We start from the raw sequence: 13,226 nt of genomic DNA, 5'->3' as shown, positions 1-13,226 counted from the left end.
CGTTCTACGATACCCCCGCGTGGTCCCAGTCACTTTGGAGGAGATGGGATTTTATAGGATTATTAGGATTGGTCGGATACAGCTCGACTATGCTTTGATCACGGCCATGATTGAGCGGTGGCGACCGGAGACGCACACTTTCCATCTACCCATTGGCGAGGCCACCATCACACTCCAGGACGCAGAGATTTTATATGGCCTGTCCGCTGATGGCTTGCCTGTTTTACTCCCTACGACCATGAGATATTATCCGCGGGAGGCATATTGGGATATGCTGCACATGCTCACTGGTTTCATGCCGGAGGACCAGGAGGTAGCGTCTGGGGTCAGTCGCATACAGTTAGTCCCCATTAGAGACCACCTGGTGCAGCTCCACGATACTATCACCGACGAGTCAGCGGAGGTGGATGTGCAGCGATACACGAGGCTGTTGCTGCTCCTTCTATTTGGGGGGTCTTGTTCCCGAACACTTCGGGGAACCTAGTGAGCCTCCGTTTTCTGCATCATATCACCCGGTTCGAGGATACAGCCAGCTACAGCTGGGGTGGTGTTGTCCTCTCATTTTTGTACAGGCAGATGTGTCGGGCTTCCATGGGCACACAGAGAGACGTTTGTGGCTTCCTGCCGCTTCTACAGGTGACAACATATTCAACGAATATGTCCGTTAGTTACAATTCTACCTAGTTATAGTTTATCTGACACTACACATCAACTTTCTATGTTAGGTTTGGGTGTGGGAGCGATTTCTGCAGCTTCGGCCACCTCTACCACAGCTACCGGCTAATGTAGACATTTCGGATCTCCCTCTAGCTTGTAGGTGGGTTATGCGTCGTAGACTTGCACGAGAGTATGATGCCCATCATAATCTCCCCCGCATCAGGGATGTGTTGGATTTGCTGGAGGACGCACAGGTGAATATCTAACTAAACGTACCAGTTATTGTTTAATTTAGTGTTGCGCATACTAACGGTTTGTGTTGTTATTTGATAGTTCATCTGGACGCCGTACAGCCAGGAGGTGATAGGTACCCTGCCAGCGTATTGTACGTTCGGCCGACATATTCGGAGGGCTTCTGTCCCTCTCACATGCCTCGATATTGTGGAGCATCATGCCTCAGAGCGAGTTTTTCGTCAGTTTGGCCTGCCGCAGCCTATACCGACTCCGCCTGCATGGCGTCATTTATGTTATGAGAGGGATGATCGGTCCAGGGTGGACGACACATTTATTGACTGGCTTAACGCTCAGCTGGCTATTTGGGACAGGCGAGGTGACTTGAACCCACCTCCGCAGCACTTTCCTATTGAAGGTTATATGGCATGGTACCGCACTGTTTCCCGAATTTTTATTGGGAACCCAGTTCATCAGGCAGAAGGTCGGTACGTCTCATACGCCGGGAGACATGAGGCTCTGGTATGTTTTCTATAATAATTAATTGTATACCTGTAATTTCGTGCCAAATACGTAGTTTACATTCTTTACTTTTGTGCAGGCGATTGGATTGCATACCTTCTATCGTATGGGGTAGCAGATGCAGAGTTATGTCCACGATCCTGTGGTCATGCAGGACTATAGTCGTCCATTCATAGATGTGGCTGCCCAGACACTGCAGCGAGCCCGATCGGATCAGCGTTTGGCACACGAGGCTGATTATATTGACCCAGCCACGTACCAGCGAGGTCGTGGTATCCCACGAGGTGGTGGTGCCCGACGACCTGCTGGTGCCCGACGAGCTGATGGTGCCCGACGACCTCGTGTTGCCCGAGGAGGTGGTGTTCAGCAGGGGCGCGATGATGCTCCTGATGATGATGTTGCTGCTGATATGGCAGGTGGCATGCATGAGACTGACATGCCGTCTTACTGCCTTGGAATTTTTGACACTCCAGTGCCATCACAGATAACCCCATCGGGTCAACTATTGATCACGGGCTCGGATTTTCAAGGAGCGGATTGGGGTAGATATTTCCCTGGCCCGTCTACCACTGATCAGGGTCGACCGACCCAAGATTTATTTAGTGGGCACCGACTGAGTTATGGCAGCTCTTCACACGCGCAGGTATGAGTTTATTAGTATTGAATTTGAATTTGTTTTAACTATAACTTATTTATTTGTTACACTATATTAATTTCCTTTTTCAGGCTTCATGTGATGCTGCGACAGATGACACAAGCACTTACACTTAAATGCCACTTCAATTAAAATAAATTTTAGTACAACAAACAAGGAAAACATTAGTACAGCACAAACACAAACATAACATGCTAACATAATAAAAATACATGAAATATGAAAAATACACTAAACACATACAGGCCATTGTTTAGTCCCGGCTGCCATTTATTCTCCGCTCCAACCACTTAAATCGTTGTTCCATTTGTTCTTTTTCTTCTTCTAACTCTTTCACTCTCGCCTTCACCTCCGCAAGTTCCCGTTTATATTTTTTTTTACGTTCCTTCTGTGCTTCACAATTCCATTCTGCTCTCCATTTTTCATCTCCTACCTCCTTCAGTTTCTCCCTCATTTCTGTAATAATTCTATCGCTTTCTCTTTGTACTCCCAGTTGGCATAACCACATATTATGAAGAGATTGCAGTTGTTCTCTGTAGCATTCCTGATAACATGGTTCATCAACCCATTCATCAAACTCACACATAGGTTCGCCGGGAACCTTGTACAACTGGTTCATATAGTGCCAGTAGCGGCGTCCAATCACGACCTTCCCAACAACTTTTCGTCACGCATTCTTTTCCACAGTAGCACATTGGTGGATGAAGAGGTTGAGCCATTTGTGAAATATTTCCTTTTAGTAAAAAAAAATCTTTCTTTTAATGAAATATTTGCGTTTAGTAAATTTTGAGCACACAAAATGACTACAATGAGCCCGTTATTTATAGGCGAGAGAACACACACATAACTCTTTAGTTTCCTCTTCCTTCTAATCAGCCTTTATGTAGGCCTAAGCTATCTCGCGATCTACGGTACCTGGTATTAGTTATTACTTTAGCCTTTCATGGGCGTCATGGAATATCCATGATACAATTTTCTAACAACTCAATCCTTTGTCTATGCCTTTGGCTTAATTCTTTCTTTTAACTTATACCGGAGTCTTCTATTGCTGTATGATTGTCAACATATATGATGCATGGATAATACTCCAAAATCTTGGGTGTATTCATAACGTACTAACTCTGGATCATTGATCGAATAATTCCGTTCGTTCCATCTCAGCTTTCTTTAAACGTATCAATTACTTTTCCTGGTCTTTCTGCCCCCTTGTGCGTGCATACTTAACTTATCCTAGTTCCCACGCATGCCAGAATTTTTGTGCAACTCATAAGGTCTCGAATATTACCTTCGATTTTTCTCCCCGTTCATTAGCCACGGTAGGTGCCACTTTCTTTTGGAGTGTATACAATTTTTGTTGTGAGACTGCTTTTACATGACCATTTCTCTTTCGAGTTACTATGTTTAGGTTGAAGCCTTCTTCATTATTTCCTCAGCTAGTCTTCTATTGTAGTACTTAGGGAGGACCCTCTGACTCTTGTAAAGTTGCGAGCTTATTACATCGTATACCCGATGGAATTTTTGATGTTCTTCCTCGCCTCTAATAATCTGTAGTTACTTACCTCCACACTCATGTGCTCGTACAATTGCTTCTGAGCTGAAGTTTTGATTGTCTTCCCAGTGGGACTCTCTTTTATTTTTGTAACACTCATACGGTACCTTTAACTACCCTAACTCCTATCTGAATATCTTTCAAGTATTACAATGTCATATCCGTGTTACCGGATTCCCCACATTGGGTTTCACTACGTTTATCTTGCACGATCTGTTGATTTTTCTGTATCTTCTTGTCTAGCCATAACTAGGCTCTTCCTGAATCAACTACTAACTACTCGTTGGCTCATTCTCATATCAATATTCCGCGTAATCTTTATTGGTTCATTTCCTTTGTCTTAACTTACGTCCCGCGCTAGCTTCTTATCTGTCAATAACATCTTGACAGGAACCCTTACTTCCTCTCCTTGACGTCGTGTTTGCATAATGTTCTGGAGTCGTAGCATATATGTAGGCTTTGAATAAGTGCAATCTCATCCCTTTTTCATCTTTTTAATCGTATGCTTCCTTTACCATTCCATAATTATTATGACCACTTAATTATTACTTAATGCCATATCACTCCATATTCCCCCCTTTAGGGGAGTACTAATATTTAGCGCTATGACGATCTACCTATAGATGTTTTACCTCTTCATATTTGGCATCACATCATCGATGACCCTTACTCGCCTTACGGTAATCCTTCTGTACCAAGGATAACAAAATTGCGTACTCACGATGGTGACACCTCATGTAATTGGCACACTCAGTTCCTTAAGTTTATCTTTACTCACATTGCTTGCTTTAGGGAAGCGTCTACCTGAATGACCATTCTCTGAATTTCTCATGAATCTTCTTCTGTTGTCCATTCTATTATTGCCGGAACGAAATCTGAAATTCTCATGATGCCGACTATTATCAGATCACTCAGTCCCTAATTCATGTTTAGCTTATCTTGTTCACCAATCCATACTGGTTTCTATTACTCTGAGGTCTAACTTTTCCTTTTGGTAATCGCGTTAGAGTTGTGAACTTATTTCTTGAAATGAGGATATGACTTTATGGCCTATATTCTTTTGTTGTCTCAAGGCCTGTCACCTCACGTTTCTTCCTTCACTATAGATTCTGTAATACTGTCATCTTTTGATCTACCATTTGTCATCCTTGTATCACATCTTACTCATAATGCTTCCTTATCTCTCTCATCTTATTTCCCTGCTAATATTTCTGCCTATCCTTTTCTTTTGAAAGCTTCAACAAGACATTCTTATTCTTTTAGCTCCCCTTGCTTCATTCATTGGCTCTTTGGTTTGCTCAACGTTCTCGCTCTACTAGGAATGGGAGCCACACTAAGGTAATATTTATCCCTTCCAGGCTTTTAGTGCCTATCTTCTGAATTTTTTTGATCATGCTAGTATTCGCATCTAATTGTAATATTCTAGAGTGCACCATCTGGGTGTCTCACAAGGAGGTCTATTAGCACCTTTGTAATATCCTTCAGAAATGTCAACTAACGCAAACCATCCATCCATCATTTTGGATTACTCTAACCCCAGCCGGATCCTCATATCCTGTCCTTGTCTTAAACCATATCCATTAGCTCCCATAGGGCATGACTGAGATAGGTGTGGCCGATTCTACGTACATCTGTTACAGTTGAAGGTAACTCAAAATGCTTATATCTCCCTTCTTGAATGGTAAATAATGATAATCTTTATTAACTGGGTACCTCGTACCCTTCTTCACCTTCCTTCTTTTACTTGCAGAAACTTGTGTCTAACTTTCGATTCTGTTATTCCTTTTTACCGTAAGAGTGGATAAGTATTATTTCCTTAAAGCTCCTTATCAAGAACCTTACACCTTTTAGTACACACATGATCAACTGAAGACCACACATTTACTCATCATAAGCAAGATGCAAAATCGAGTTCCTCTAACTCAACACTTCCACAACTATATCTCTTACCGGTCGTCTTTCGAATGCAGGCATCGTTGTATTACGAATAAGATAGAGTTTAGGAAATTGAGTTCATACAACTGAGCTCTACCACACGATCTAGAGTAAGAAGAAAGAGTGACAGTCCTAAATGCCCTGTATCCTCCTACTTATAAGTGTGGTGCACAACACACCCATAAACAAGACTTTACTAGACACGGCTTGTAGACTCCCTAGGACAGAATTGCTCTGATACCACTTTTTTCACGACACAAACCGATGGGCCGCAACGGGCACCCAGTACCTTACTTAACCGATTACCAACGTAATGTATCTTTCGTATCATTCTATCATAGGTAAATTAACCGATGTAAGCATGGGGAATACAAACTTTTACATATGACATACTGGCCCACAAGACCAAAAATGATCACTCGTACACTGAACATAAGCCGACAAGGCCATACAATCTTTCACGTACACGACATATGTCTATAAGCCTCTAGGAGTACATAAATGTCATAAAGGTCGGGACAGGGCCCCGCCATACTAATCAATACATGTCCTAATTATACTGACCAAATAAGTAACTCCGAAGCATATGGAGCGTACCAACACCTTCCGTTGAGATGATAGCCTACTTGGAGGGCTCTCATCCTGTATATCGGGACCTGCGAGCATGAAATGCATCGTCCCCAGGCAAAAGGGACGTCAGTACAAATAATGTACCGAGTATGTAAGGAATGAAAATCAGTAAACAATAGACATGAGAGAAACATGGAGTAAAAGACTCAACATGTACATCTGAATAGCTCTGTGAATTATTTAATATTATAATGTCATGTATATGCATATAAATGTCATACCATGCATGGGTATATGCGTTCATAACATCATCAAGCCTCTGAGGGCATCCCATCATATCATCTCGGCCACTAAGGGCAAATCATCAACGTATACCAGCTGATCAGGTGGTGGTGCGTATATAACGCCGAAACCTTTTCCCATATATATATATATAATATATATATATATATATATATATATATATATATATATATATATATATATATATATATATATATATATATATATGCGTATATAACACCATCTGGTCATGGGTCAATGTAAATGAATGCAATGCATGAGAAGTACGTAATAAAATCTTTCGGAGTGTCGTAAGACCATTATGCCTTTGATTAATATCATGAAGTAAACTTTTTCAACTTACGTATTTTTTTGAGAACCTATGAACAGATGATTGAATAATATGACACGTGAGGAATCTAAGAACATAAGCATCTCTAATATTTCTATGAATAGAGTCATGTATGGAAATTGTGCATTTGCTCGTTTCATTTGTGTCGTATGGATTATGCCAAAAGAAATAAGGGATAGCCTTAACATACCTGAGTCGATTCTTTGAGAAAGATCACACTGTACTTCCTTAAAGTTGTAAAAATCTCACGTTAATTTGAATTGCTGAAGGTCTTGGGCGTTGCTTTCATGACTTTCGTTTGTAACACAAAATATTTACGTTTGAATCCCATCAGATGCATATGAGAATGTGTTTGTGATTTAAGTTGCTTTTCCATATGTCTCTTAAGTTTAGAGATATGTCTTATACATGGATTGTGCACCACCACATAATCCATAATGATTTTATTCTTTGCCATTATCTTACAATGACCTAAGAGTCATAAGTTTAGGGGCTGCCACGTTTTGGGCCTTTTAGGTCTTATCCCAATCATAATTATTTACTAATCTTCTTGATTATCTTATTAATCTCCCACTGATCGATAATTACTCAATTATCCACATAATTAAAGAATTCTCTCTCAAATTACATAAAAATATTGCTCACTTTTAACACACTTTATACATCTTGCTCTCATGGTCATGTGGTACCTTGTATGGTACTAGTCCATAAATATCGGGTATTATAGCTTGGAGCTTATTTTATCCCCAAATTTCCAAACTTCGATAGAACTCATTTTTATTTGATTCACTTACCCTCTTATCTTCATGAATTAACTTATAACATGTTTGAAATAGCGTAATACTTATAATCCCAAAATAAATCTCATTCCCGAACTTTATGCCGATTAACTTAAGATGAAGCTTTAAACGTACGAAAATGCAGAATGTAATATTTCATTTCCGGACTTTCATCAATTTACTTATGGCGTACTTTCACGTACGAAAACGTGGGGTGTAACATTAATGAAACTATTTTAGGTAGTCTCTTGTAGAAACTGGTTGAGGGATGAAGGAATTACCATTGTAGAGCCTTGTAGTCTATTTTGCATGATAGGTGTTTGATAAAATTCCTAAAGAGAGTTACACCATGAGAATCCCTCTAATTACTGTTCGATTTTGCTATCTTCCATATAGAATGATATTGCTAGAAGTGTTGGGACATTGTAGTAACTAAGAAAAGCTCAAACAAGGTATGTTTGCTAAACTTCTCTTTTAGAATCGGATTCCATGATGTCCCCGTAAGTTTCAAGTGTGGTTGGCCCAAGTTCCTAGTTCTCATGTTCCGAGTAATTCCTTATAAATTTTACGACTCTGAATAAGCTTGTGTTGAAAAGATATGTACTAGAAATGTGTATTGAATGCTCCTATCGTATTGTCTCCTCCTTCAGGAATGTATTCAAACGTGACAAATGTGTCTGAATACTATGATTTCAATCATGTTTTTATTGCAAGTTATTATGCCATGTTATGGAAGAAAACTCAATGTGCTAAGAATCTTATTGTTATAACACATATCAAATCTCAATTCCCAAATGACTTATTGATGATAAACTATGAACTATGTTTGGAAGCGAAAAGTAAGAGTGAGATATAGATGTGGCCATGGTTTGTGGTAACCAGTGCACTTGATTTGAATTTGTGTTTCAATCGTAAAATCATCATGCTCTCTTTATAAATATTTTCCAATGCATTTGAGTTCTTACATACTCATTGTGTTGATATTGTGTCTTGCCCTTTTTAGGAAAAAGTATTTCAAAATAAATGGTGTATTGCCTCGTTATGATGTTAACTTGTGTTCAATTGCTAGTCATTTTGCTCCATAGTTTGGAAAGAAATCTATTGTGGTTTAAAGCCTTCATTGCTAATGATCTTAAAGTGATGATTTATGGAATATTCTACGTGGGTATGTGGGTAATGGTGATCCTAGAAAGCAAAGAAATGAAAGTGCGAAGTATGAATAGCCACCGTGCCTCGGCTATAAGGTGTGTATTTGTATTTATGTTTCCTTTGCATTGAAAGTATGAATTCCATTGTATTTGTATTGAAAGTGCGAAGTATGAATTCCTTTGTATTTGTATAAAAGTACTAATAAAACTATATGAACGGTGTGAAAAGTTATGAGGCGTGTATTTGTATTTCTGTTTCCTTTGTGTGCAAAATAAAATGTTTTTAGGAGTATCCGTAGTCACCAAGGAAGGGTAGGTTGAAATAACATAACCCCGAAACTGCACATGCCAGTGTAGGGGTGCATTGTGATTACTCCCCTTATTTGGGATGAGCTAGATGTGATGAGAATTTCCCCCTAAAATGGGATGAGATATGTAAGGCCCCGTAAAAATTTTATCAAAAACCCGGGGTTCCGTGGTGCCAAGGTGGACTTATGTGTTAATGATTGTAGAGATTATTCATGGCACGGACTTTTTAGGCTGAACAGTGCATTGGTGAGTTGAAGAAAATATACGAAAGTGTAGGGCGTTTGTGCGGCCAATTCTGCGATCGCAGAACTGATTTGCGAATCGCATATATCTGCCGTGGAGTGAAGCAGGAACCTGAGCTAAATTCTAGGGCCAACATGTGGTCCATTATGCGGCCGCATAAACATTTTTCGGGCCGCACAATCCATCGCAAATCCAACATAGAAATTTCCGGAGGGATGTTCTGCGGCGCATTATGCGACCGCGGAATTGGACTACTGACCGCAGACCGGTCGCAGAGTGAAGCAGAAAATGCCCAGTTCCGGAGGGCCATTATGCGGCCAATTTTGCGGACCGCAGAAGCTTTATATACGACCGCAGATTTGCATCGGGGCTTCGTTTTTCCTAATATTGAACCCGACCACATTCTTATAAAACAGCCTTAGGGGTCATTTTAGAAGGTTAAAACTTACATTTTTAGAGAGAGGGAGTGCCAAAGGGTGAGAGGGGGAGTTCCAAAGCTCATCAATCATTAATTCTGCTCAAAGTTGAAGAATTTGCAAGAAGAATTCACTAGGTCTTAATCCTAGAGGTAAGGTTCTACCCCACAACCCTCAATTTCGTGATTTTAACTGAAAATAGGTAATAAGCCAAGCAAATTCTTGGGTGTGCGAGTTGTTTATTTCACATGCATGTACCATGAAGGGTAGTGGGAAGATAGTTGAGCTCTTTTGAGTAAATTTTGGGTAGTGAGGTGAAAGAATCCACCATAGGAGGACCTTGAAACCTTAATGCACACATAGTGTTTGATAAAATGCTCAAGTGAGCTGGAACTATGAACTCATTCCTAATTTATGTTCAATTTTACTATATTTCTAAATAGATCGAAGTGGCTAAGTATTCCGGAACATCGTAGTAATTTAAAAGCTCAAGGCGAGGTATGTTGGCTAAACTCTTCTCTTAGAATTGAACCCCAAAATATCAATGTAAGTCCTGAGTTACTCGTTATGAATCGATTATTCCGAATAAACTTTGTGTCAAAAGACATACGTGTTCAATATGTATTCCAAATGCTCTTGTTAAGTTGTACTACTATTTGATAATGTGTTCAAAGTATGGGTTGCTTATCTAAATGATATGGATTCAAGTTGCATTTCAAATGATAGTTGATGCTAATTGTGTAAGAATTCTCAATGCACTTAAGACTCTTGTTTGCTCATATGTATGCTTAATGTCTTGAACGTAAATGCATTGTTGTTAAAAATTCATGATGAAGGTTGAAAGTGAAAAGGTGAGCATGAATAAAATATGAAATACATCCAGCATGCTAAATAAAAAGGGGATATTACAATTGTGACCACTAGTGCCAACGAAATGAAAAGATATGAAAGAAGTATAAAAGGAGATGATTGATAGAAAAGGGTGATGTCTCGGATGAGACGGCCTAGCCGATCGGGTCGTGATCGGACGCCATGCCGCACACATGGTGGTGATTATGTTGGAACTTGTACTTGAAATTGCGATTGTGGTTGATGTCTCGGATGAGATGGCCTAGCCGATCGGGTCGTCGGATGTCATGACTCACACATGGGTGGTGATTGTGCTGGAAATTGTAAATTAAATTGGAATTGTGATTATGACTGTGGTTGATGTCTCGGATGAGACGGCCTAGCCGATCGGGCCGTGATCAGACTCCGTACTAAATAAACAATGGTATTTTCAATGGTGACATATCGGTGCTAAGATCTCTCAACCTAAAATATGAAGGTTTACTTGAAAGACTTATCTTGCTCCTATCTTGATGTTTGAAATCGCTTGAGGTTTTCAGTTGACATTATGATTGTTCCTTCTTGCATTGTTACTAATTCTATTGAGAGGGTGTTTGGTTATACATACTAGTACTATTCCATATGTACTAACATCCCTTTTGTCGGGGGCGCTGCATCTTTAATGGATGCAGGTAGCTCCATAGCAGGCGGTGTTGATCAGCGATAGTGGTGCACCCTCTTCCCAGCAGACGGTGAGCCTCACTTCATTCGGGGTCATGTATCTTTTGTTCACTGTGTATCGTGTTTGAGGTATAGCCGGGGCCTTGTTGCTGGCACTATCATAATACTCTTTTGTATCTTTTAAAGGCTCCGTAGACATAGTGTAGGTTGTATACCGGTGCTGAAAAAGCCAAACAAGTTATGTTGTGTTTAAATCACTTATTCCCCTTTGAACCATGAAAATGTGTGTATTTTGAGACTTAAAAGTGAAGTAACTAATGGCAACAAAATGGTATTGTATACGTGATCTTCTTATTGTCTAATTAGCGAAGTTATGCACTCTCTTTAATCATGAATGAGTTTGGGTAGAAAGTATCTAACAGGCTTGCTTGACCGGGTTCACTCGGTTGAGCGCAGATCGCGCTCCCCGAGTTCGGGGCCTGACAAGATGATTGCTAGCAGAGGGTGATGTCTATCCACATGGCATTGTGATGAGACGCCTAGCTAATCGGATCGTGATCGGACGCCATGCCGCACACATGGTGGTGATTGTGATTGTGAATACACCTCCATCTGCACATATTGGGTTGAGGCGGTAGGGCCACTTTGTGTAGAGATTATGATTGTGAATACACCTCCACCCGCACACATTGGGGTGAGACGGCAGGGCCACTTTGTTTAGAGATTGTGATTGTGAATACACCTCCACTCGCGCACATTGGGGTGAGGCGGCAGGGCCGCTTCATGCAGAGATTATGATTGTGAATAGACCTCCAGCCGCACACATTGGGGTGAGGCGACAGGGCCGTTTTGTGCAGAGATTGTAATTGTGAATACACCTCCACCCGCACACATTGGGGTGAGACGGCAGGTCCACTTTGTGTAGAGATTGTGATTGTGAATACACCTCAACCCGCACACATTGGGGTGAGGCGACAGGGCCGCTTTGTGTAGAGATTGTAGTATTATGATCACACCTCCACCCGCACACATTGGGGTGAGGCGGCGGGGCCGCTTTGTGTAGATTGAATTTCTTTGGATGAGACGGCCTAGCCGATTGGGCCGTGATCGGACTCCCTGCTAAAATCATGGTGGTATATCGGTACTAAAGATCTCCCAACCAAAAATAATATTACTATCGTATTTTGAAAATTATTATGTTTTAACTTGGCATTTGGATATCATTGGTTGTTGTTGTTGTTTCCATAGTTTTCCCCCTTTTTATATTGGCATTATATTTTGAAAGAGGACATTTAGCTTTATATACTAGTACTATTCCATATGTACTAACGTCCCTTTTATCGGGGGCGCTGCATCTTCAATGGATGCAGGTGGTTCGTCAGCGGGAAGCCTTGATCCTTGTTAGCAGTTACTCTCTACTCAGTAGGTTTTGGTGAGCCCTACTCTGGGCTTTATGTCATTTGACGTTGTATTTTGTTCTTTGAGGTATAGTCGGGGCCTTGTCGCCGGTTCTTCCATTCTTCACTTCTGTTGTACTTAGAGGCTCCATAGACATGTTGTGAGTGGTGTCTGATGTTGGGAATTGAACTAGAAGTGTTGGTATTTGGCAAACCTGTTTTTCATCATATCAATAAACTTGTGATATTTTGGAAATCGTAAATGTATATCTTTTGAATAATGGGAAAATAATGTGGAACACTTTATTCTCCTCATGTATATCTCTTGATATTGATTTTATATTGGTCATGGGTAAGATTGGATAGAAGGCATCAAGTAGGCTTACTTGACCGGGGATATCACGGTTGAGCACCAGTCACGCTCCCCAAGTCGGGGCGTGACAGAACCATGAAACATTTATAATGTCATGCATATGCATATAAATGTCATATCATGCATAGGTATATGCACACATAACGTCATCAAGCCTCTGAGGGCATCCCATCATATCATCTCAGCCTCTGTGCGCGAAATCATCAATGTATACCAATTGACCAGGTGGTGGTGCGTATATAATGTTGTAACCTCTTCCCATACCCCATAAATACATATATATATATATATATATATAT

This window comes from Nicotiana attenuata, unplaced genomic scaffold (assembly GCF_001879085.1).
Source record: "Nicotiana attenuata strain UT unplaced genomic scaffold, NIATTr2, whole genome shotgun sequence".
Taxonomy (NCBI): domain Eukaryota; kingdom Viridiplantae; phylum Streptophyta; class Magnoliopsida; order Solanales; family Solanaceae; genus Nicotiana; species Nicotiana attenuata.
Note: the sequence above shows the minus strand (reverse complement) of the source record.